The sequence below is a fragment of the Trichechus manatus genome, unplaced genomic scaffold, assembly GCF_000243295.1.
Source record: "Trichechus manatus latirostris isolate Lorelei unplaced genomic scaffold, TriManLat1.0 scaffold00233, whole genome shotgun sequence".
Classification (NCBI taxonomy): domain Eukaryota; kingdom Metazoa; phylum Chordata; class Mammalia; order Sirenia; family Trichechidae; genus Trichechus; species Trichechus manatus.
In genome coordinates this window covers 253,935-276,776 of record NW_004444169.1, presented here as the reverse complement: position 1 = coordinate 276,776, position 22,842 = coordinate 253,935, and the positions used below count along the sequence as shown (strand labels likewise).

General features: G+C 40.8%; 1 protein-coding gene and 2 pseudogenes across 1 annotated transcript in view; 1 reads left to right on the top strand and 2 right to left on the bottom strand.

The window, feature by feature from the left end:
* KDM5C (lysine demethylase 5C) overlaps positions 1 to 22,842 on the top strand; it is a 68,831-nt gene that overhangs the window by 36,403 nt on the left and 9,586 nt on the right. The window lies entirely within an intron of this gene.
* On the bottom strand, positions 2,808 to 5,533 carry LOC111822914 (heme-binding protein 2 pseudogene; annotated as a pseudogene).
* On the bottom strand, positions 21,502 to 22,076 carry LOC111822915 (PEST proteolytic signal-containing nuclear protein pseudogene; annotated as a pseudogene).

Sequence of the window (22,842 nt, the reverse complement as noted above, 5' to 3'; positions counted from 1 at the left end):
CTCCCTGCTACATCCTCACACTTTCTGCCCCTTCACTGCAGACATGGCATACCATGAGCTTGGCAGGAAAGGCTAGCCCCCATCCTACAAGACCCAAATCAGTCTCACCTCTTCCAGAGTTTATTTCCAGATCTGGTCCCCTTCCCTGTGTACTCCCCTAGAAAGAGAGAAGTGATTGGCTCAGGTGTGTACCAGCTGCATAGAGGGTGGGGGAATGATTGGGGAAGCATAAGGGTATATTTTCACCTCGAAGTCATTTTCTGCTGTAGAGACATTGCCTTGCTGCTGCATCTTCCCAGAGGTTACCACATCCTTCAGGGTGTCTCCTGGGTCCACAGGTGATAAGGGGATGTGGAGAGGCATCACTTCTACTAAGGACTTTTTCCTCATGCCCAACTGACCTCCCTTGTGCCTCCACTATGCCTTGCATGGTGTCTGAAACATTCTAGGTTAATGGGTCTGTCTCTCCTCCCACCCCCAAGCTCTTGGAGGAAGTGCCCAGGCCTGTCTTTGTCCACACTTGCAGGCCAGGGCCCTGCACAATCTGGGTGTCACAAAGAGGGGAGACAGGAGCAGCAGTTGAGGCCTTATCCTGCATGTGAAGTCTGTTCCTTTGCATTTCATACAAGCTCATTGGTACAGGTTATCACCCCATGGGAGTAGGGTCTGAGGTTCATGGCCCATGGGGCCCTGAAGGGGCAGACACTAACCATGCTTCCCAGGAAGTCCTGAAATTGTGATGGGAGAAGAGAGGTTGGGAGGCAGAGAGCCTGGAGCACTTGCATTCCAGGGAAGGGAGCACCCCCTTGTGTGAGATGCTTCACAAAGTCCCTGTCAGACACAGAGGAAACAGACCCCTAGAAGAACAGGCCTGGCCCAGCATATCAGCCTGGCAGAACTGGGATTTCCACTAAATCTGTGAACCTAAGGCCTGTGCTACTCTTGCAGGCAGAGAAAACAGTGGAGACACAAGGGCAGCTTAGACCTGGAAAAAGCATAGGCAGGAAAAGCAAGTACATACCCAGAAGAAGTATTTATTCCAGTGAAGACAAATCACTGCCCTGTGTATGACAGAAAGGCTCCGAAGTAATCAGTCTGCCGTCAGGAAATGGTTACATAGCGGGGGCTCAGTGTTGATCTCTGCTGTTGGTGGGTTGAGAACTCAGCAGTGGCTATAGCATATTGGCCATGCTGAGTTTATGCATAACCTCCATGCCTGCCTGTATTAGTTATGTATTGCTGCATAAAGAGTTACCCCAATACGTAGTGGCTTAACACTTATCTTACAGTTTCTGTGAATCAGGAATACAGGCACGACTTAGCTGGGTCTTCTATTTCAGGGTCTTTCACAGGCTGCTGGTGTCAGCTGGGCTGCAGTTATCTCAAGGCTTTACTGGGGAAGGGTCTGCTTTCAAGCTCACTCGTCGTTGCCAAGATTCAGTTCCTTACATGTTGGGCTGAGGACCTCAGTTTCTTGCTGGCTGGCTGTTGGCTGGAGGATACCTTCAGGTTCTTTGCCATTTGGGCCTTTCCATAGGGCAGCTCACAACATGGCAGCTATCTTCATCAGAGCAATCAAGTGAGATGAGCCAGACAGAGAATGGATAAGATGGAAGTCGCAGTCTTTATAACTTAATCTCAAAAGTGACATCTTATCACTTTTACTATATTCCATTTATTAGAATCAATCCCTAGGTCCAGGCCGTTCTCAAGGGGAGGAGATTACACAAGGGTGTGAATACTAGGAAGCAGAGATCATTGGGGGCCATCTTGAAGACTACTACTAGTTTGTCTTATGGCCTCCAAAACATCCCTTCTACATGCAAAATACATTCACCGCTTCCCAAGGTCTCTAAAAGTCTCATTCCATTACAGCATTGACTCAAAGTCCACAATCTCATCATTTAAATCAAGTACATGCGTGAATAAGGCTCCTTGCATGTACTCCTTAAGTATGTCTCCTTGAGTACTGTTTTTCTCCACCTGAAGATTTGTGAACCTAAGGAGACAAGTTACCTGCCCCCAACACACCCAACACACAATGGTGGGCTAGGCATAGGATAACTGCTGCAGACATTCCAGTTCAAAAAAGGGCAAAATGGGAGACAGAGTAATCACAAGTCCGTAGCGATTCTGAAATCTGGCTGGGCAAATGGAAGTTCCTTAATTAAGTTTCAAGGCCTGGGAATAATTCTCTGTGGCTCTTGGCTCACTCTGGGCTCTTGGTTCCACCTCCCATGTCTTCTTTCCTTTTTCATGAAAGGCAGCACATTTGCAGCTGAGTAGTTTTCTCAGCCTGCTTCCTGAGAGTAGAATTTTGGGGCCTAATAGCCTCTTCGGAAACCCTGGTGGTGTAGTGGTTAAGAGCTACAGCTGCTAACCAAAAGATCAGCAGTTTGAATCCACCAGGTGCTTACTCCATGGGGCAGTTCTACTGTGTCCTATAGGGTCGTTATGAGTTGGAATCAACTTGATGGCAACAGGTTTCGTTTTTTTTTTCTTTCTTTTAATAGCCTCCTCGGAGCCCTGGTGGTGCTGCTAACCATAAGGTCGGCAGTTCAAAACCACCAGCCACTCCTCGGAAACCCTATGGGGCAGTTCTACTCTGTCCTATAGAGTCACTATGAGTCAGAATCGACTCGACGGCAATCAGTTTAATAGCCTCTTTAAGGAGCCCTGGTGGTGCAATCCCTGGTGGCGCAATGGTTAAGTGCTCGGCTGCTGACTGAAGGGTCAGCGGTTCAAACCCACCAGCAGCTTCACAGGAGAAAGATGTGGCAGTCTGCTTCCATAAAGATTACAGCCTTGGAAACCCTATGGGGCAGTTCTCTTCCTACAGGGTAGCTATGAGTCAGAATCAACTCGACAGCAATAGATCAATAGCTTCTTTTAATTTTGTACTCTGTAATCAATTGCCACCAGGAAATAATTCCATACCAGGGCTGGGTGTTGATCTCTGCTGTTGGCAGGTTGGGCACTCAGCAATGGCTATACCCAGATTGGCCGTGGTGGCAGTCTATATTGTTGAGTCCATGCATAACCTCCATACTTGCCACTGTGGCCGTTTTGTTCAGAAGTTCTTTGGGCAGGGAAAAAGTTGGCAGGGATAGAGGTTGGCTGACATCCACAGAACAGGACATCTTGCCCACCTGATTGAGATCTTCCTCCACAGTGGATTCTCTCTTTTGCTCATTTATGTGGGACATGAATATCCTTACACTCTGTTCTCATCCAAGAGGGACATCCATGTGCCTCTTCCCAGACCTCCTTATCAACAATATTTCAATCTTGTTCCATTTTTAATTTTTAAAATTTTTATTAATAATTTCTAGAGGGGATAACATCCAACTGGCACAAATCCAAATAGAAAAAAGACAACACAATTGTGATGAAGTAAAGAGAGGGGAAGCAACACGGTATTTCCCTGGATCCTCACAGAAATAAAGATGACCAGTATACATACTTATAGAATATTTTCCCCTGTTATCCTATCTGTGTATCTAGATAAAGCTCTGGGCATTAAAAAAGCACATTGGAAATTAGCTCAATTCATAGTAGTACTGTCAGGTAGATACTAGACACACACAGGTAGTGTTGATGTCTGTATTAAACAGAAGTTTTCCCCCTCACAATGGAACTTTCTTCATTCTCTCATTTATTGTCTTTGGAGGGTTCATTTTTCGGAATCAACCACACTTGATTACTTCTATTAAGCAACTTAAAAGGACTATTGTAGCCTGCAGTGTAGTAAACTTTTTCATCGAAAACTTTTCCTTCTTCCCTCAAAATGTTTCCTAATGTCAAAAGTTGTTCTTGATTCTTTTGGGCACTGGAGAATCCATCGAAAAACCATACAAACATAGTCATTTCAGCTCTGTCTTCAATGAAGACATCTCACTCTGAAGGCTTGGGTGGATCAGATTGCTGTTCAAAGGGGATATACAGGGAAATGGTAATGGTAGACTCACTGTAAGGGCCTGAACCTGGCTCCATGCAGCTTGCCACTGGAGCTGTCATCTTTATTTTCATCTCTTTCTCATTTTTGCCTTCAATGTAGCTGTTCAGTTTTGTAAAGCTAGTCTGGTTGGCTGAATCCCAGTCCATAGGTTCAACAGGTGTGCTGACCCACTTGGCTAGTCCATATTATTGGATCTCATAACTTCTGGGCTAGGGGCAGCGAACTCCAGGGCCTCCCAGCCTGATGTCTCCAGGGCTCGGGCTGCTGCGCCCTTAGTGGCCCCGGCGTTGGGCTCGGGCACCTTGGCCATGGGCTGCACCGACACTTGGAGAAAAGAGTCGGGCCTAATCTTGTTCTTTTGAAGCTCTTGACCGCCTAGCCAAAAAATGAGCTACTACTCATGAATCAGTAGAGATTTATACCTCTGACCATCTATGGGACCAGGAAGTTTTCCTACTGGGAGAATTTCCCTCCACTGTTCTTCAGGATCTACCCTAAGAGGGACTGTAATGCTTCAGTTAGCCACTTCCAGCTGGTGCCAGCAGAACCATTTGTAAACCAAGTTTGAATACTGTATTCCTTAGTCACTTAGTCATAGGGCTCCCCATGAGGCCTTAAGTGTGCGTGAGAAAGGGATAGCACTGAAGTAGGCGGGAGTTTGATCCACCTGCTTTTCTAGACCTGCATGTATAAACCTATTCTATTTGATGGAGGCGTGCTGCTGCACATAGACAACTTATGGCTTGTTAACACACAGCTCACCGTAGGCAGCTCAGGTTGCACAGGTCACTTATGTTCAGCTGTTTATTCACAAAATAGATCCTTTTTTTTTTTTTTTTACCATTTTTATTTTTATCTGCTCCTGGGACTCCTATTTTCTCAATGAGGTTACTTACAATTTTATCCTCTATTTCTTTAGTATTTTAAAAAACATTTTGCATCTCTTTATTCTTTCCTGTTGATTTCCAGAAGAGCTCCTCAATCTGGTCTTTGCACTATCTATTTTGTTCTTCAGCTGTAGACCTCCTACCCTTTATGCATGTGTATTCCAATAATGTATCCAGGAACTGGGGAAATTACCACAGGATGGGATTTGGGATCCCCTCGGCCCAATATCAAAAAGCCCAAACTTCATGTATTACCTGATCCCATTCTGACTGGTGGACCACAGTGACATTCTAGTTCACCTGGGATTAGCATTAACTCAGAGCCAGTATCTAGTTATTTCAAAAGGTCTGAGTATTTTCCTGTCCCCAGCGTACAATTACCCGGGCTGCAGGTACCTTTGGGGAAAACAAGGAGGGAGATTTCACCACACACACTTGTGAAAAATGCAGCAAGGTCCTTCCTAACTGCACCCAACCTCCCCTTCATTCAAGGGGCTCTAATCTGTGATCTGGTGGAGAGGCTGGGACTCTACATTTTGGGAACTAGATCAGGCCTCCACTTGCCACACTAGAAGATTTTTTTGGTTACATAGATCAAGTAGGACTTTATTAGGCTGTCCACCTATTTTGGTTTTAAGGAAGCTGTGCTTTAATAATTAGCCACTACAGATCTCCACAGGTCAAACTATTCTTTTTTTTTTTTTTTTTTTTTTGGATTTTTAATTCTTTTATTATTGTTGTGCTTTAGGTGAAAGTTTACAGCTCAAGTTAATTTCTCATTCAAAAATTTATACACATATTGTTTTGTGACATTAGTTGCAATCTCCACAATGTGACAGCACACTCCCCATTTCCACCCCAGGTTCCCTGTGTCCATTCGACCCGTTCTTGTCCCTTCCTGCCTTCTCATCCTGCTTTTGGACAGGAGCTTCCCATTTGGTATTGTATATCTGAATAAACTAAGAAGTACATTCCTCATGTGTATTATTTTTTGTTTTATAGTCCTGTCTAATCTTTGTCTGAACAGTGGGCTTCGAGAATGGTTTCAGCTCTGGGTTAACAGTGCGTCTGGGGGCTGGTCAAACCATTCTGATTACTGCTATGGCTCTGCTGCCCATTACAGGAGCCACACTCACCTGGTCTCTGGAGGTGATCCCATCATTCTCACTGAAATCAGGGAGCCCATTATCATGTTCGCTTACCCTGACCCCTGATCTACGGGCCAAAAAAAAAAAAGTAGCAATGCTTTTTAAGGATGCGAGTACCCACTCGTGTATTAGTTAAGGAAAGTTGCTTCTGGGACAGAAAAAAAAGATCACTATGATTTAGCAATAAAAGTTTACTTTTTGCTCATGTAATATTCCAAAACAGGTGTTAATAGTTTGGCCACCCTCTTCTAAGTGATGATTAAGGGGCCCTGGCACCTTCTATCTTCAAAACATAGTCACCATTGTACTATTGTCATCTCCATTTCAGCTAGCCAGAAGAAAAGACCATCTGGGGAAATTTTATGAGCCAGGCCTGGATGTAGTGTACATCATTTTGCTTCAAAAGCAGGGAGCAATTGAGTTGCTGAGGTTCCGAGATACAGGACATGTTGGAAAATGCACTGAAATTGCAAGAGTAAAGTTTCTCTCCTCAAACATTTTGATTTGAACTCAAGCAAAGCAAATAATGAACACAAAAGATTTCCCTAGTAGTTTAACATATATTAGAAGAGATTGGAAAAAAAGTGTACAAGCTGACCCATTTCATCCTCACTCTAAAACATTTAACAATTTACTTATTAAATATAAAAGTGAGCCACTTCAAATGATATAAAGATGGATTATTACTCCAGACAGCAGCACTCTGTTGTTCCTTAGTTTCTATGGGTAACAGTTTCATGGGTGCAAGAACATTATTTACCTGAAAGGTCCTATGTATTACAATTAAAGAGTATTTATACAAAAACTATTTCCTGTTTTATTTACCTTTTTAAATTGTGACACATAACCACATACAGGAAAAGTGTCTTAGGCTGGGTTCTCTAGAGAACCAAAACCAATAAAGTGTATACATATATATATTGAAAGAGAGAGAGAAAGATTTATCTCAAGGAAATGGCTCATGCGATTGTGGAGGCTGGCAAGTCACAAGTCTGTGGGTCAGGTTGGAGGCTTCTCCTGACTCATGTAGCTGCGGAGGCTGATGTATCCAAGATCAGCAGGTAAGACGGCAGGCTACTGGCTCACAGGCTACGGAGGCTGACAAATCCCAAGATCAGCAGGCAATATGTCAGGCCACTGGCTTAAGTCCCAGGAACCAGAGGTCAAATGACGACGAGCTGGATGCAGGATCCAGAGCAAGCAAGCGAGCTTTGCTAGAAGGTCCATATATATTGGATGTAGGCCACACCACTGAGGAAACTTCCCTTACAACTGATTGGCCTTACAACCATCACAGTCCACCCCTTGTCAACTTGGTGTCTGTACACATCTCTGTAAACCATACACAATCTCTAAATAAAGATAATTACAGAGTCATACTTGCACCTAATATGATACAACACGTGTACAATCGAAAATGCACTAGCCTCATTTACATCTTATATAAGTGAAGAAAACAAAAATATTTGATGCACACATACAAAAAAGAAATAGAAATTACAGTCCTCATTTCTGCAACTGGTCACGTGGTCATAACTGGTATTTAGAACTACCTTCTTCCACCACCCATTCCATATTCCCTTTACCCTCAGCAAGCACTTCAGCTGGTTGTGGTTCTTTGCCTGGTGGGGTGACCCAAACCTTCATTCCTGAAAGGTCTGGGCCATTAGTCATGTGAGAATTGGGTTGCTATAGTTTTCCATTGATCTTTAAACACAGGCATGGCAGTACTAAGAGATGCCCTAAGGGATCTCCTGTATTCCAGACATAATCTTTTTTAACTCCATCATGCAACATCAATCCGATTTTTCCTTGGTAGTCAGGGTCAATCACACCAACTAATTATGGTAACTCCTTTCTTTGCCTGTTGATCCAGACGCATAAGGAGCCCAAAGTGGCCAGGTGGCATTCTTCCAGTTCAATGGAATCTGTGTTGTGTCTCCAGGTGGGAGCATTCCTCCCTTTGGGACTAAGACCTCTAGTCATGCATAGGGTTGTGGGGACAAGAAGCAAAAATTTTCTGAGTGGGTCACTAGGGGTAATAGTGAGTGTTGCCACTCCCATCTCCATACCTTGATTCCTAGAACCGTGGGCCCTGGCTATGGAAGAAAAAGCACCATAGATTGGATGCTAGTTTAGAACATATACAGCCTTCTGGAGAACATTGCCCATCCCTGCAAAGTGCTGCCACCTAGGTGGCTCCATAATTGTGTCTTTAGAAGGTCATTCCATCTTTCTATCAAGCCAGCTGCTTCAGGATGATGGGGAACATGGTAAGACCAGTGAATTCCATAAGCATGAGCCCATCGTTGTACTTCATTTGCTGTGAAGTGAGCCCCTTGATCCGAGGTGATGCTATGTGGGATACCATAACAATGGATAAGGCATTCTGTGAGTCCACAGATGGTAGTTTTGGCAGAGGCATTGCATGCAGGGAAGGCAAATCCATATCCAGAGTGTCTATCCCAGTAAGAACAAAACGCTGCCCTTTCCATGATGGAAGTGGTCCAATGTAATCAACCTGCCACCAGGTTGCTGGCTGATCACCTCAAGGAATGGTGCTATATTGGGGACTCAGTGTTGGTCTCTGCTGTTGGCAGACTGGGCATTCAGCCGTGGTTGTAGACAAGTTGGTCTTGATGAACGGAAGTCCATGTTGCTGATCCCATTCATAACCTCCATCCCTGCCACCATGGCCACTCTGTTCATGAGCCCATTGGGCAATGACAGAAGTGGCTGGGGAAAGAGAATGACTGATTTCCACAGAACATGTCATACTATCCACTTGATAGTTAAAATCTTCCTCTGCTGAGGTCACCCTTTGGTGAGCATTCATATGAGACACAAATATCTTCACTTCTTTGGCCCATTCAGAGAGGTCTATCCACATACCTCTTCCCTATACTTCTGTCTTAGTCATCCAGTGCTGCTATAACAGAAATACCATAAATGGATGGCTTCAACAAAAAGAAGTTTACTCTCTCACAGTCCAGTAGGCTGCAGGTCCAAATTCAGGAAGTCAACTCCAGGGGAATGCTCTCTCTGTTGGCTCTGGAGGAAGGTCCGTGTCATCAATCTTACCTTGGTCTGGGAGCTTCTCTGCACAGGAACCTCAGGTCCAAAGGATGTCCTCTGCTCCCAGCACTCCCCTCTTGGTGGTGTGAGGTTCCCCTGTGTCTCTGCTCCCTTCTCTCTTTTTATATCTCAAAAGTGATTGGCTTAACACACTATCCAATCTTGTATACCTCATCAGTATAACTGCCACTAATCTGTCCCATTATATAATAGTGATTGAATTTACAACACATACGGAAATCACATCGGCTTACAAAATGCTACACAATTATACAATACTGGGAATCATGACCAAGCCAAGTTGACAGATATTTTTGGGGGACACAATTCAATCAATGACAAATTTCTTGTCACCAATTTTCCAGTCATGTTCCTTCCAAGCCCCTGACCACCCAGCCAAACCATTGGCCACAGCCCATGAATCAGTATACAATTGCACATCTGGCCATTTCTCCTTCCAAGCAAAGTGAACAACCAGGTGCACTGCTTGAAGTTGTGCCTGTTGGGAGGATTTCCCTTCACCACTGTCCTTCAGGGAGGGCCCAGAAAGGGGCTGCAGGGCTGCCGCTGTCCACCTTCAAGTGGTGCTTGCATATCGTGCAGAACCATCTGTAAATCAGGAAAGAGTTTTCTCTTCCTCAGTCAATTGATCAAAAGCAACTCCCCATGAGGCCATAGGTGCAGACTGGGAGAGAGCAGGTAATGTGACAGGAGTGGAGACCATGGGCATTTAGGCCACTTCCTCATGCAACTTACTTCTGCCTTCAGGTCCTGCTCAAGCCTGATTTCACGTATACCACTTCCATTTAATGATGGAGTGCTGCTTTATGACTCTGTGGGTCAGGTAACACCCAGTTCATGATGGACAGTTCAGGCCACATGGTGACTTGGTGGCCCACGGGTAAGCATTCAGTCTCTACTAAGGCCCAGTAACAAGACAAAAGCTCTTTCTCCAAAGGAGAATAGTTATCTACAGAGGATGGCAGGGCTATACTCCAAAATCCTAAGGGTCTGTGCTGTGATTCACAATAGGGACCTGCCAAAGACTCTAAACAGAATCTTTATCAGCCAACTACACTTCAAGCACAAATTAGATCAGCTGAATCATATGGCCAATGGTCAGAGCGGCTTGCACAGCAGCCTGAACCTGTTGCAGAGCCTTCTCTTGTTCTGGGCCCCACTCAGAACTAGCAGCTTTTCAAGTCACTTGATAAATAGGCCAGAGTATCACACCCAAATGAGGGATATGTTGCATCCAAAATCCAAAGAGGACCACCAGACATTGTGTCTCCTTTTTAGTTGTAGGAGAGGCCAGATGCAATAACTTATCCTTCACTTTAGAAGGAATATCTTGACATGCCCCACACCACTGGACCCCTAGATATTTCACTGAGGTGGAAGGTGCCTGAATTTTTGTGGGATTAATTTCCCACCCTCTAGCACACAAATTTTTACCTGTAAGTCCAGAGTCATTGTACTGCTTCTTTACTAGGTCCAATCAGCATAATGTCATCAATGTAATGGACCAGTGTGACGTCTTGTGGAAGGGAAAGGCGATCAGGGTCCCTTCGGACTAAATTATGACATAGGGCTGGAGAGTTGATATACCGCTGTGGTAGGACAGTGAAAGTGTATTGCTGGCCTTGTCAGGTGAAGGCAAACTGCTTCTGTTGTTACTTTGAAATGGGAATCAACAAAAAGGCATTGGCCAGATCAATAACTGCATACCAGGTACCAGGAGATGTATTAAGTTGCTCAAGCAATGAAACCATATCTGTAACAGCAGCTGCAATTGGAGTCATCACTTGGTTAAGTTTACAACAATCCACTGTCATTCTCCAAGATCCATTTGTTTTTTGCACAGGCCAAATAGGCGAGTTGAATGGGGATGTGGTAAGAATCACCACCCCTGCATCCTTCAAGTTCTTGATGGTGGCAGAAATCACTGCAGTCCCTCCAGGAATGCAGTATTGCTTTTGGTTTACTATTTTCCTAGGTAGGGGCAGTTCTAATGGCTTCCACTTGGCTTTTCCTACCATAATAGTCCTTACTCCACTTGTCAGGGATCCAGTGTGGGGGTTCTGCCAGTTGCTGAGCATATCTATTCCAATTGTGCATTCTGGAACTGGGGGAATCAGTACAGGATGGGTTCAGGGACCCAATGGACCCACTGTGAGATGAACCTGAGCTAAGATCCCATTAGTAACCTGACTTCCATATGCCCCTACTCTGACTGCTGGATCACAGTGACATTTTGGGTCTCCTGGAATTAGTGTCAGTTCAGAGGCAGTATCCATTAATCCCCAAAAAGTTTGATTACTTCCTTTTCCCCAGTGAACAGTCACTCTTGTAAAAGGTCATAGATCCTTTTGGGGAGGGCTGGGAGAAAGATTAACAGTATAAATTTTTGGCAGTATAAGTGGGGTCCTTCCTCAAGGGGACCTGGCCTCCCCTTCATTCAAGGGGTTGTAGGTCTGTTAACTCGCTCAAGTCTGGGAATTGATTGAGGGGCTGTGACTCTATTACGGTGATTCAAGTTAGACTGCCATTTACTTGATCTAGAATTCTTCTGCTTGTACAGATCAAGTAAATGTTTAGTAGATTTCCCATCTATTTCACTCCTAGAGACACCATGACTAAGTGGCTAACACCATAAGTCCATATGAGTCAGACTATTCTGATTACTGCTTTGAGTCAGACTATTCTGATTACTGCTTTGACTCTGCTGTTTATTACAGTAACCACACTCACCGTGTCTTTGTCAATTGAGTGCTGCCACTTGGTCCCTACCACAATGGGGTCCAATCAGCCAGTATTAGGTGTCTTAATTCAGTTGGGGTAGTTCCCACTATCAAATCTGATTTACATGAAATAACAATCATAGCAGTAACAAATGTGTTCCTTACCATTGTGGTAAAAGGTGTGCCCTCTGGGCACTCCATGTGTGGGTCTGTGGGTTTAACCTGATAAATCCACTCTAAGATGCCAATTTCCCTAAGCCTTTAGTGATACATTCTCTTACAGTATACCTAGACAGGTCTGGTACTTCAACTTGATTTAGCGTAGGCCACCACGTAATCCATGCTTCAGTGAAGCAACCAAATAAACTATTAGATCTTTTCCTAACCTCTCGAGCTGAAATATTGAATGAAGAATCTGTGCTTAGTGGGCTCATATCAATAAACTCAGACTGATCCAACTTTATGTTCCTTGTACCATTATCCCACACTCTTAATAGCCAGGTTCTGTTTGTACATATTAGAAAAGTCAAGCAGTTCTTTTGGAGTGTAGTGTACGTCCTCCTGGGTCACAGTTTGTACTTCACCTTTTGGAGCTCACTGGGACCTAAGTCTAGATATAGGTCTAGATGCAAGAATAGGTGGTGAGGGTGGGTACTGGGAACATTCAGCAATGTCTTATAAGGCATCTACCTCAGGGGATGCCCCAGGCGCCACCTCAGGCAATATCTCAGACAAAGACTCTTTGAGCACAGCTGGGTTAATCTCATCAGATGTGGGTGGAAGGGATAATGGTTTTACTGGAGAGGGTGGCTTAGCAGACAAAGATGGAGTGATCTCTTCAGATGGGAGTGAGAAGGCTGATTCTGTTGGCAGGAGTGACTCAACAGAATTTAGAGCTCAGTGTCCCCAGCTTCCTGATTATCTGCCCATATATCCCCATTCCAAGTTTCAGGATCACATTTCTTCCCAATCAATGTTCTCACTTTAACTTCAGACACCATTTGAGGTTGGGAATTCAATTGGTGTTGTCATTCAGCCACCTTGATGATAAGACTCTGGGTTTGGTTTTTGGCAATATCAGCTCTGTTACTACAAGAAACAAGGCTTTCTGGAACAAGTGGCAACTTTGAAGTCTTTTGTGCAGTGCTTGAGTTGTGACTCTGAATCCCTGAGCTCACCTCTTTCACCATTTTGTCTAGCAAAAGTAGGACCTACCAACCAGCTTCCTTATACTTCGTATTCTGAAAAAATTGTAGAAAAGTATCAAACATGTGATCACCCAGAGCCTCAGTTCTCACCAATACTTGATCTATTGGTGGTGTAGTGGTTAAGAGTTGGGCTTCTAACAAAAAGGTCGGCAGTTGGAATCCACCAGGCCCTCCTCAGAAACCCTATGGGGCAGTTCTACTCTCTTCTATAGGGTCTTTATGAGTTGGAATTGACTTGACAGCAATGGGTTTGGTTTTTTTAGGTTTTTTTTTTTCTTTACTAATGGAGGTAGAGTCATCAGTGTCTTCAAGACTAGTCAGACTTGAGAACCAATTTAGAAAACTTATCCTTATGATTTTGTTTCTCTAGAACCACTCTCAGTACCATATGTCTTAGGCTGGGTTCTCTAGAGAAGTAAAACCAGAGAAGCTGGTTTTTATGTATACATATATATATATATATATATACATGTATATATACATATATATAGAGAGAGATTTATCTCAAGGAAATGGCTCACGCAGTTGCAGAGGCTGGCAAGTCCCATGTCCGTGGGTCAGGCATCAGGCTGGAGGCTTCTCCTGACTCACATAGCTGCAGGGGCTGACGAATCCAAGATCGGCAGGTAAGATGACAGGCCACTGGATCACAGGCTGTGGAGGCTGACAAATCCCAAGATTGGCAGGCAATACGGCAGGCTGCTGGCTCTGACCCAAGAACTAGAGGTCGGACAATGTCGAGCCAGATGCAGGATCCAAAGCAAGTGTCTTAGTTATCTAGTGATGCTATTACAGAAATATGACAAATGGATGACTTTAACAAAGAGAAATTTATTCTCTCACAGTCTAGAATTCCGAATTCAGGGTGCCAACTCCAGGGGAAGGCTTTATCTCTCTGTCGGCTCTGGGGGAAGATCCTTGTCATCAATCTTCCCCTTTTCTAGGAGGTTCTCAGCACAGGGACCTCAGGTCCAAAGGACACATTCGCTCCTGGCTCTTCTTTCTTGGTGGTAGGAGGTCCCTCTCCTCTCTGCTCAATTCTCTCTTTTATATCTCAAAAGACATTGACTCAAGATACAACCTAATCCTGTAATCCTGTAAACATCATAGAGGTTAGGATTTACACCACATAGGATAATCACATCAGATCACAAAATGGTGGACAATCACATAATACTGGGAATCATGGCCTAGCAAAGTTGACATACATTTTTGGGAGATATAATTCAATCCATAACAGCAAGCGAGCTTTGCTAGAACATCCATATATATTTTGGATGGAGGCCACATCCCTGAGGAAAGTCCCCTTACAACTGATTGGCTGATCACATCAGAGCACATAATGGAGGATGTCTACATCATTACATAACTGCCAAATTACATAACTGCCAAACTACATCATTACATAACTGCTAAACTAGATCATTACATAACTGCCAAACCACTGAGAATCATGGCCCAGCCAAGTTGACACACAACCATAACCATCACAAGATGGTATGTGTAAACAAATACAAAAAAAGCAAACATCTGGGTAACCACCAGTCCTGTCAAGGAATAGAAAATTACCAAAACTGAAGAAACTCCCCACATGCCCTTTCCTGATCACAACTCCCTCCACCCCGCACACCAGAAATGACTCCCTAGCTTTTTTCTCTTTATAAACGTTTCATTATGAAAATTTCTAAATGTAAACAAAATTACAGAATACAAAACCCCAGTGTATCCATCATCAGGCTTCAAAACCCATGAACATGTTTTGCCATATGTTTGTTTCATATCTTTTGTTTGTATGTACATCTTTTTCTCCCTTCCCATCCCTCCCTCCTTCTTTCTTTCCCTCTTCCTTGGAATATTTTAACCCTTTCATGACCAAATTATTTTCTGCTCTTAATTTTTTGTTGATAAAATGTTTTTCCATTAATGGAATGCATGCTGAATCATTGAGTGTGTCTGAATTTTTGGTAGGTTTTGATGTATATTATGTGGGACACATATGTCCCTCTGGACTCTAGGGGTAGTATAGGTGGGATGAGGCAAGGAAAAAATCGTGTTATCTTGTTGTTGTCGTTAGGTGCTGTTGAGTCGGTTCCAACTCATAGCAATGCTATGTACAACAGAACGAAACACTGCCTGGTCCTGTGCCATCCTCACAATCCTTGTTATGCTCGAGCCCAATGTTGCAGCCACTGTGTCATCTTGTTATCTTGGCAATTTTATTTTATTTGGTGAAACTTTTCAAAACATGGGATAACACATAAAGGCACCTTGCAATGCCAGCACATAATCGTGGTTCGAATCTTTATCTTCTTAGTGCTGCGTTCTCTGCATTACCTTCTAGATCCCTTGACAGGTGCATAATTTTATGGCACCTGAAAATGAGGTAGTCACGCGAACATGGAATCATTGTGAGAAACACGACTTCCAAATAATAACAGGAACCCGGAAATATATTTACAAGGCTTATCTCGTAGAAAAGACAAAGGAGACCAAAGTTTTGCACAACCACACCTCCAGGATGCACCACCTCATACAATACTCTGTAAAAACAGTAATTAGTGGCACATACCAGTTTCTTCCATTTCAAACAGTTACATAGGTCCCTGCCTGCCGGCAGCACGTTGCTTCCCAATAAAAACGAGAGTCAGGAAATGCAGGTGGACGCTAAGAACTTAAGCATGCACCTCAAAAAGAAAGACATTTCCTTATATAAGTACAGTGTGGTTTTGATTTGCATCTCTCTGATGGCTAATGACACTGAACATCTTTTCATGTGTTTGGTGACCAATCGAATATCCTCTTTGGCAAAATGTGTATTCTAGTCCTTTGCCCATTTTATGATTGGGTTATTTCTCTTTTTGTTGTTAAGTTGTCAAAGTTTTATATATATTTTGGTTAGTATATTCTGATTGGATATATGGTTTCCGAAGCTATTCTCCCAGTCGGTAGCTTGTCTTTTCACTTTTTTGGTAAAGCCTTTTGATGAACAAAAGTTTAAAATTTTTATGAAGTCCCATTTATTTATTTTGTCTTCAAGAATTTTATGGTTTTAGTTTCCACATTTAGGTCCATAATCCATTTTGAATTTGTTTTTGTGTGTGGTGTGACACATGGATCCTATTTCATTTTTATGCATGTGGAAATCCAATTTTCCCAACACCATTTATTGGAGACACTCTTTTTTCCCTCATTGAGTGGACCTAGCATCCTTGTCAAAAATCAGTTGACAATAGAAGTATGGGTTTATTTCTGGACTTTCAATTCTATTCCATTGGTCTATTTGTCTATTGTTATACCAGCACCAGGCTGTTTTGATTACTGTAGCTGTGTGGTATGTTTTAAAATCAGAAAATGTGACTCCTCCTTTGTCCTTCTATTTCAACATTGCTTTAGCTATTCAGGGCCTCTTGCCATTCCATATAAAGTTGAAGATTGGTTTTTACATTTCTGTTAAGAAGGCTGTTGGAATTTTGATTGAGATCATGTTGAATCTATAGCTCACTTGGGGTAGTATTGACATCTTAACACTATTAAGTCTTCAAATCCATGAACATGGAACATCTTTCCATTTATTTAAGTCTTCTTTCATCTCTTTCAGCAGAGTTTTATTATTTTGATTGTATAAGTCCTTCACATTTCTGGCTAAATTTATTCCTAGGTATTTTATTCTCTTAGATGCTATTGTAAATGGAATTGTTTCCCTAATTTCCCTTTCAGATTTCTCATAGCTGGTGTATAGAAACCCAACTGATTTTTGTTTGTCGACCTTGTACCCTGAAACTTTGCCAAATTCCTCTATTAGCTTGAGAATCTTTCTTGTGTACTCTCTGGGTTTTTTTATATATAGGATCATGTCATCTGCAAATAGAGATAATTTTACTTCTCTTCCACTCTGGAAAACTTTTATTTCTTTTTCTTGTCTTATTGCTCTGGCTAGCACTTCTAATACAATATTGAATAGAAGTGGTGAGAGCAGGCACCTTTGTCTTGTTCCCGATTTCGAAGGGCAGAGCTCCCAATCTTTCTCCATTAAGTATAATGTTGGGTGTTAGCTTTTCATATATGCCCTGAATCATACTGAGGAATTTCTCTTCTATTCCAATCTTCTTTAGAGTTTTCATCAAGAAAAGGTGATTTTATCAAAGGGTTTTTTTCTGCATCCAGAGAGTTAATCATGTGGGTTTTTTTCTTTGTTCTATTGATGTGGTGTATTACTTTGATTGATTTTCTAATGTTGAACCATTCCTGCATTCCTGGAATAAATCCCACTTGGTCATGGTGTATGACTCTTTTAATACACTGTTGAATTTTGTTCACTGGCATTTTGTTGAGGATTTTTGCATCTATATTCATAAGAGATATTGGCCTGTAGTTTTCTTTTCTTGTGATTTCTTTGTCTGGTTTTGGTATCAGGTCTATGTTTGCTTTATAAAATAAATTAGGGAGTATTCTTTCTTTATCTTTTTGAAGAGTTTAAACAGTATTGATATAATTCTTTTCTAAATGTTTGGTATAATTCTACCATCTGGTCCAGAAATATTTTTTAAAATTCTTTGTGCCTTAGGTGAAAGTTTACAGCACAGTTTTTCATTCAAAAATGTATGCACAAATTGTTTTGTGACATTGGTTGCAATTCCTGCAATGTGTCAGCATTCTCTCTCTTTATCTTTACACCCCTGGTTCCTCGTGTCCATTCATCCAATTTTCCTGCCCTTTACTGCTTTCTCATCTTTACTTTTGGGCAGGTGTTGCCCATTTGGTCTCATATACTTGATTGAACTAAGAAGCACGTTCCTCACATGTGTTATTGTTTGTTTTATCTGTCTAATCTTTGGCTGAAAGGTGAACTTTGGGATTGGCTTCAGCTCTGAGTTAGCAGGGTGTCTGGGAGCCATAGTCTCGGAGGTTCCTCCAGTCTCTGTCAGACCAGTAAGTCTGGTCTTTTTTGTGAATTTGAATTTTGTTCTACATTTTTCTCCTGCTCTTTCTGGGACCCTCTCAGAACTTATTTTTGTTGGGAGGTTTTTGATCACTGATTCAATCTCTTTACTTGTTATGGGTCTGCTGAGACTTTCTATTTCCTCTTAAGTCAATTTGGGTAGGTTGTGTGCTTCTAAAGAATTTGTCCGTTTCGTCTAGGTTATCCAGTTTTTTGCTGAAGCATCGTTCATAATATTCTGTCATAATTCTCTTTATTTCTATCAGGTCATTTGTAATGTCCTCTTTTCCATTACTTATTTTGGTTAACTGCATTTTTTCTCTTTTTTTCTTTGTAAGTCTAACTTAAAGGTTTGTCAATTTTATTGATCTTTTCAAAGAACAAACTTCTGGTTTTATTGTTTCTCTCTATTGTTTTTCTGTTTTCAATTTTATTTCCTTTCTGATCTTTAGTTCCTTCTATAGGTTTAAGCTTAGTTTGCTCTCCTCTTTCTAGTTCCTTGAGTTGTCAAGTTAGGCTGTTGATTTGAGATCTTTCTTCTTTTTTGTGTGTAGGTATTTATTGCTATAAGTTTCCCTCTACTGCCCTTGCTGCATTCCATAAGTTTTGGTATGTTGTGCTTTCATTTTCATTTGACTCTAAGAAATTTGTGATTTCTTCCTTGACAAATTTGTAATAGTTTATTGTTTAATTTCCATATGTTTGGGTCTTTTTCAGTTTTTTTTTTCTTTTGTTGTTGTTGTTATTGATTTCTAGCTTCACTCCATTGTGGTCAGAGAAAATACTTTGAATGATTTCATTCTTTTTAAACTTACAACACTTGCTTTGTGACATAACATGCAGTCTGTACTGGTGAATGATCCATGTGCACTGGAGTAGAATTTATATTGTGCTGTTGTTCAGTGGAGTGTTTTATATATGTCTGTTATATCTAGTTGGTTTATAGTGTCACTCAGGGCCTCTGTTTCCTTGTTGATCTTCTTTCCAGATGTTCTGTACACTATTGAAAGTGGTGTATTGAAGTCTTCTACTATTATTGTACTGCTATTTCTCCTTTTGATTCTATCAGTGTTTGCTTTATATATTTAGGTGCTCCGAAGTTGGGTGCATATATATTTGATTTTAAATCTTGATTATTTGACCATTTTATCACTAAATAATGTCCATTTTTATCTCTTCTAACAGATTTTGTCTTGAAGTTTACTTCATCTGATATTACGATTGCCACCCCAGCTCTTTTGGTTATTATTTGCATGGAATATTTTTTTCCCATCCTTTCACTTGCAATCTATTTGTGTCTTTGGGTCTAAGGTGTGTAAATTGTAAACAGTATATAGTTGGATCATGGTTTTTAAAAATCCATTCTGCCACTTTCTGTCTTTTCTTGGAGCAGTTAGTCCACTTACATTCATTTAATTACTAAGAAGTGGCTTACTTCTGGCATTTTGTTATTTGTGTTTCATGTGTCCTAAGCTTTCTTTTTCTTTTTCCATTAATACCACCTGCTTTTGTGTTTTGTTGGTTTACTGTAGTGAGCTATTTTGGTTCCCTTCTCCTTTCCTTTTGTACACGATTTTTAGATATTTTCTTAGTGGTTACCATGAATATTACATTTAACAGCTTGTAAATATAACATCCTAGGATATGTTGGTACCAGCTTAACTTCAGTAACATACAAGAAATTCTATACCTATACCATTCTTCTCCCCCAACTTTTGTTGTTGTTATCACTAATTACATCTTTATATTTCATGTGCCCTGTAACATAATTTTATCCTTGCTTTTTATATATTTGTTATTAAAAACATTAAGGACAAAAACAATTAGAATTATCAAGCATGTCTGTCTCAAACTAGCTCTTATAGTCAATGCAATCTCCTTTATTAGGGATCTTTTTTTTTGAGTCTGACAATTTATTGGTATTTTAGTAAAGACATTCATCTCAGTCAATTCTCTCTCTCATCTTGACCTTACGTAGGTATTTCATTTGGGTGAAGAAAAGAATATATAGGAGAGGGATAATTACTATTTTAACATAAACAGTAAAATGAATGAAAATGGAAAGTTTGCCTACATTAAAGTAAGTTAAAGTTAAATTCATGTATCTTGATATAATTAAATCAGGTAAGTAAGTAAGAACTAACAGTTCTATATACATTTCCATTGTTTTACTTGGGACTTATTCTAAACTTAAATGCAAGTGAACAAAGGTATTAGGAATATACAACAGTCAGGCTGCTTCTCTGGAGTTATTACCTAGTCAAAGAGCTCAGCGAGCAGTTACCACCAATAAAATAGTGACACGTCCTTCAAATTTAACATTGTAGGAATTTTCAAGGAAATCGTTGTATTTTATGTTTCTTTTGTTTGTGACTATGTTTTTAAAGATGTGTTTAACTGTCACATTAAGAAAAAGAGAGTTAGTATACAATCCAAAAAAAAAAAAAGGAAAATAAAGAAAATACCACCCTAAACTTCACAATACATGGAACAAAGTATATATGGTCAGAGACTCCATAAACTGTTTGAAGATGCATTTTCTTTCCTTCTGTTTTCAGTATCTAAAATATGCTTTTGAGAGACCACTGGTCAATACATATACAGTTAAAATAAACCATAGTATTCTATTAGTAAGAACTCCTGTTGTAAGGTCAATTCAATTTGGATTTCACAGATCAGTAACTTAAATGCTTTGACAAAGTACAGAAGGTGCATCTTCTCACTTCTCATCTTCATACAATATTTTTTTTTTTTGGGCGTTCATACCTTTTAAAAAATAAAGACAGCCAAATACTTAAGCTATATGTACATTTAAATTTTTTGGTGGTGGTTTGTATTTTAAAAGAAACAGCCTCCTCAAGTTCTGGTGGAAACAATTTCAGGAACTAGCTAATAAAAAAATAAACCAAGAGAAGCACATTCAAAATACCGATTTACTCTGGTAGCAAATGGTTGTTCTTTGAAGACTAGTGAAGGTAGACAAGACCCTTTAAGGTGAAGTGAGCTATTTCAAATATTCAACAGTTTACATAAAATTTCAAAAAATGGTTACTTTTAAAGAGCTAAGCTGACAGCAATGCAAAAACTAATTTATGATTTGAAACAAAACAAGTGCCCATGAGAAAAACAGCTGTATTTACTTTTATCTAAATTTACTTTCAGGCAATAGTCCAGTAACATTTTTCCTCCCAATACAATACTCCCTTTCTATAAGGCTGTTCCTGGGAGCCAGACAGTTTACATAATGAGGAAGTTAAGTTAGAGAGTAATTGCTTGCATTCTGAACCAGTTTAAGTAGACAATTACTTTTTGCTTCCCTCTTAATGTGCTAATAGTTGTGTTTAAAAAAATATGCAATTCTTAAAAAGGTACCATTTCTGATTTCTTTATTATCTGTAACCTTTGGAAACTAATCATATGAAACTACAAAATTAGCAAATGTCTTGAAATCTGTATATAAAACATAAATTACCTCTAATTTCAAAACTCCCATTTATTAGTATACCACTCAATCTTTACTTTAAAAAAAAATAAAAAGCAGCTCCAAAGATAGTCTTACACCATTCTTTAAAAAAGGAAACTGTTCCTTTTAACTTTACACCCACCCCACACCCCAATTGCAAAACACATCATTTAATTGTCTTGGTCATGGACATTTCCAAGGTGAGATTTTATATTTCGCTCCCATAGATTCTGGTTATCAGAAAACCTATGCTTTCCTTTGTTGAAGGAGTTTGATCCTGCTGATGTTGGTGTATCCCTTCCAATATTCTTCATCCTCATCTTTGCTTCTGGAGGCATTTCCTCTGGTTCACTATCTTTATCTTCAGCAAAAGCTGCTGTTACTGAAAGGGTTTTTTAAGCAAGAGTTGGAACTGTTTCTTTAGGCTTACTTGATCCAAGTTTGATGGATATGGCTGACGCTTTCTTTGTCATATGACTACTTATGGCAAGTCCAAACGTGGAGATCTTTGTAGGCTTTGTCGGGAAGTCTCCAGCTTCTTCTTCAGCTGATCGCTTCTCAGTGCTGCCACTGGAACTTTCCCCTCCATTACTCTGGCAGCTCCAGCTCGTTGCGGATTCTCTCTTGCTTCTCCTCTCCCGCCTTCCCGTCCACCATTTTCCCCACCATGGTCTCTCCTCGGGCTCTTTCTTTTTATGTTTGGCTTTGAATTACTTTCTAGTGTCTTTTCCCTTCCATCTGCAGAACTCTCATTACTTTTTTTTTTTTTTTAGGACTGGTGGATATGAACCCTCTCAGTTTCTGCTTATCTGGGAATGTTTTAATTTCACCCTCATTCTTGAAGGACAGTTTCTGTGGGTGTAGTATTCTTGGTTGACAGTTATTTTCTTTCAGCAGTTTAAATATATCATTCCATTGCCTTCTGACCTCTAATGTTTCTGAGGAGAAACTGGCACTTAATCTTATTGGGATATTTTGTATGTGACTGTTTGCTTCTGTCTCACTGCTTTCAAGATTCTCTCTTTATCCTTACCTTTTGAGAGTCTAACTATGATGTGTCTCAGCATAGATCTCTTTGGAGTTACCCTGCTTTGGGTTCTTTGAGCTTCTTGGATTTGTAGATTCATGCATTTCATCAGGTTGGGGAAATTTTCTGTCATTATTTCTTCAAATATTCTTTCCATCCCTTTCTCTCCCTCATCTCCTCTGGAATTCCCATGATGCGTATATTAGGTCTCTTGTTGTCCTCCCATAATTCCACTAAAATGTGTTCAGTCTTCTTAAGCCTCTGTTTTTGTTGCTCTTCAGCCTCTGTAATTTTTTTTTTAGTATTTTATTGTACTTCAGGTGAAGGTTTACAGAACAGATAGTTTCTCATGTAACAGTAACACACATGCTGTTTTATGACATTGGTTAACAACCC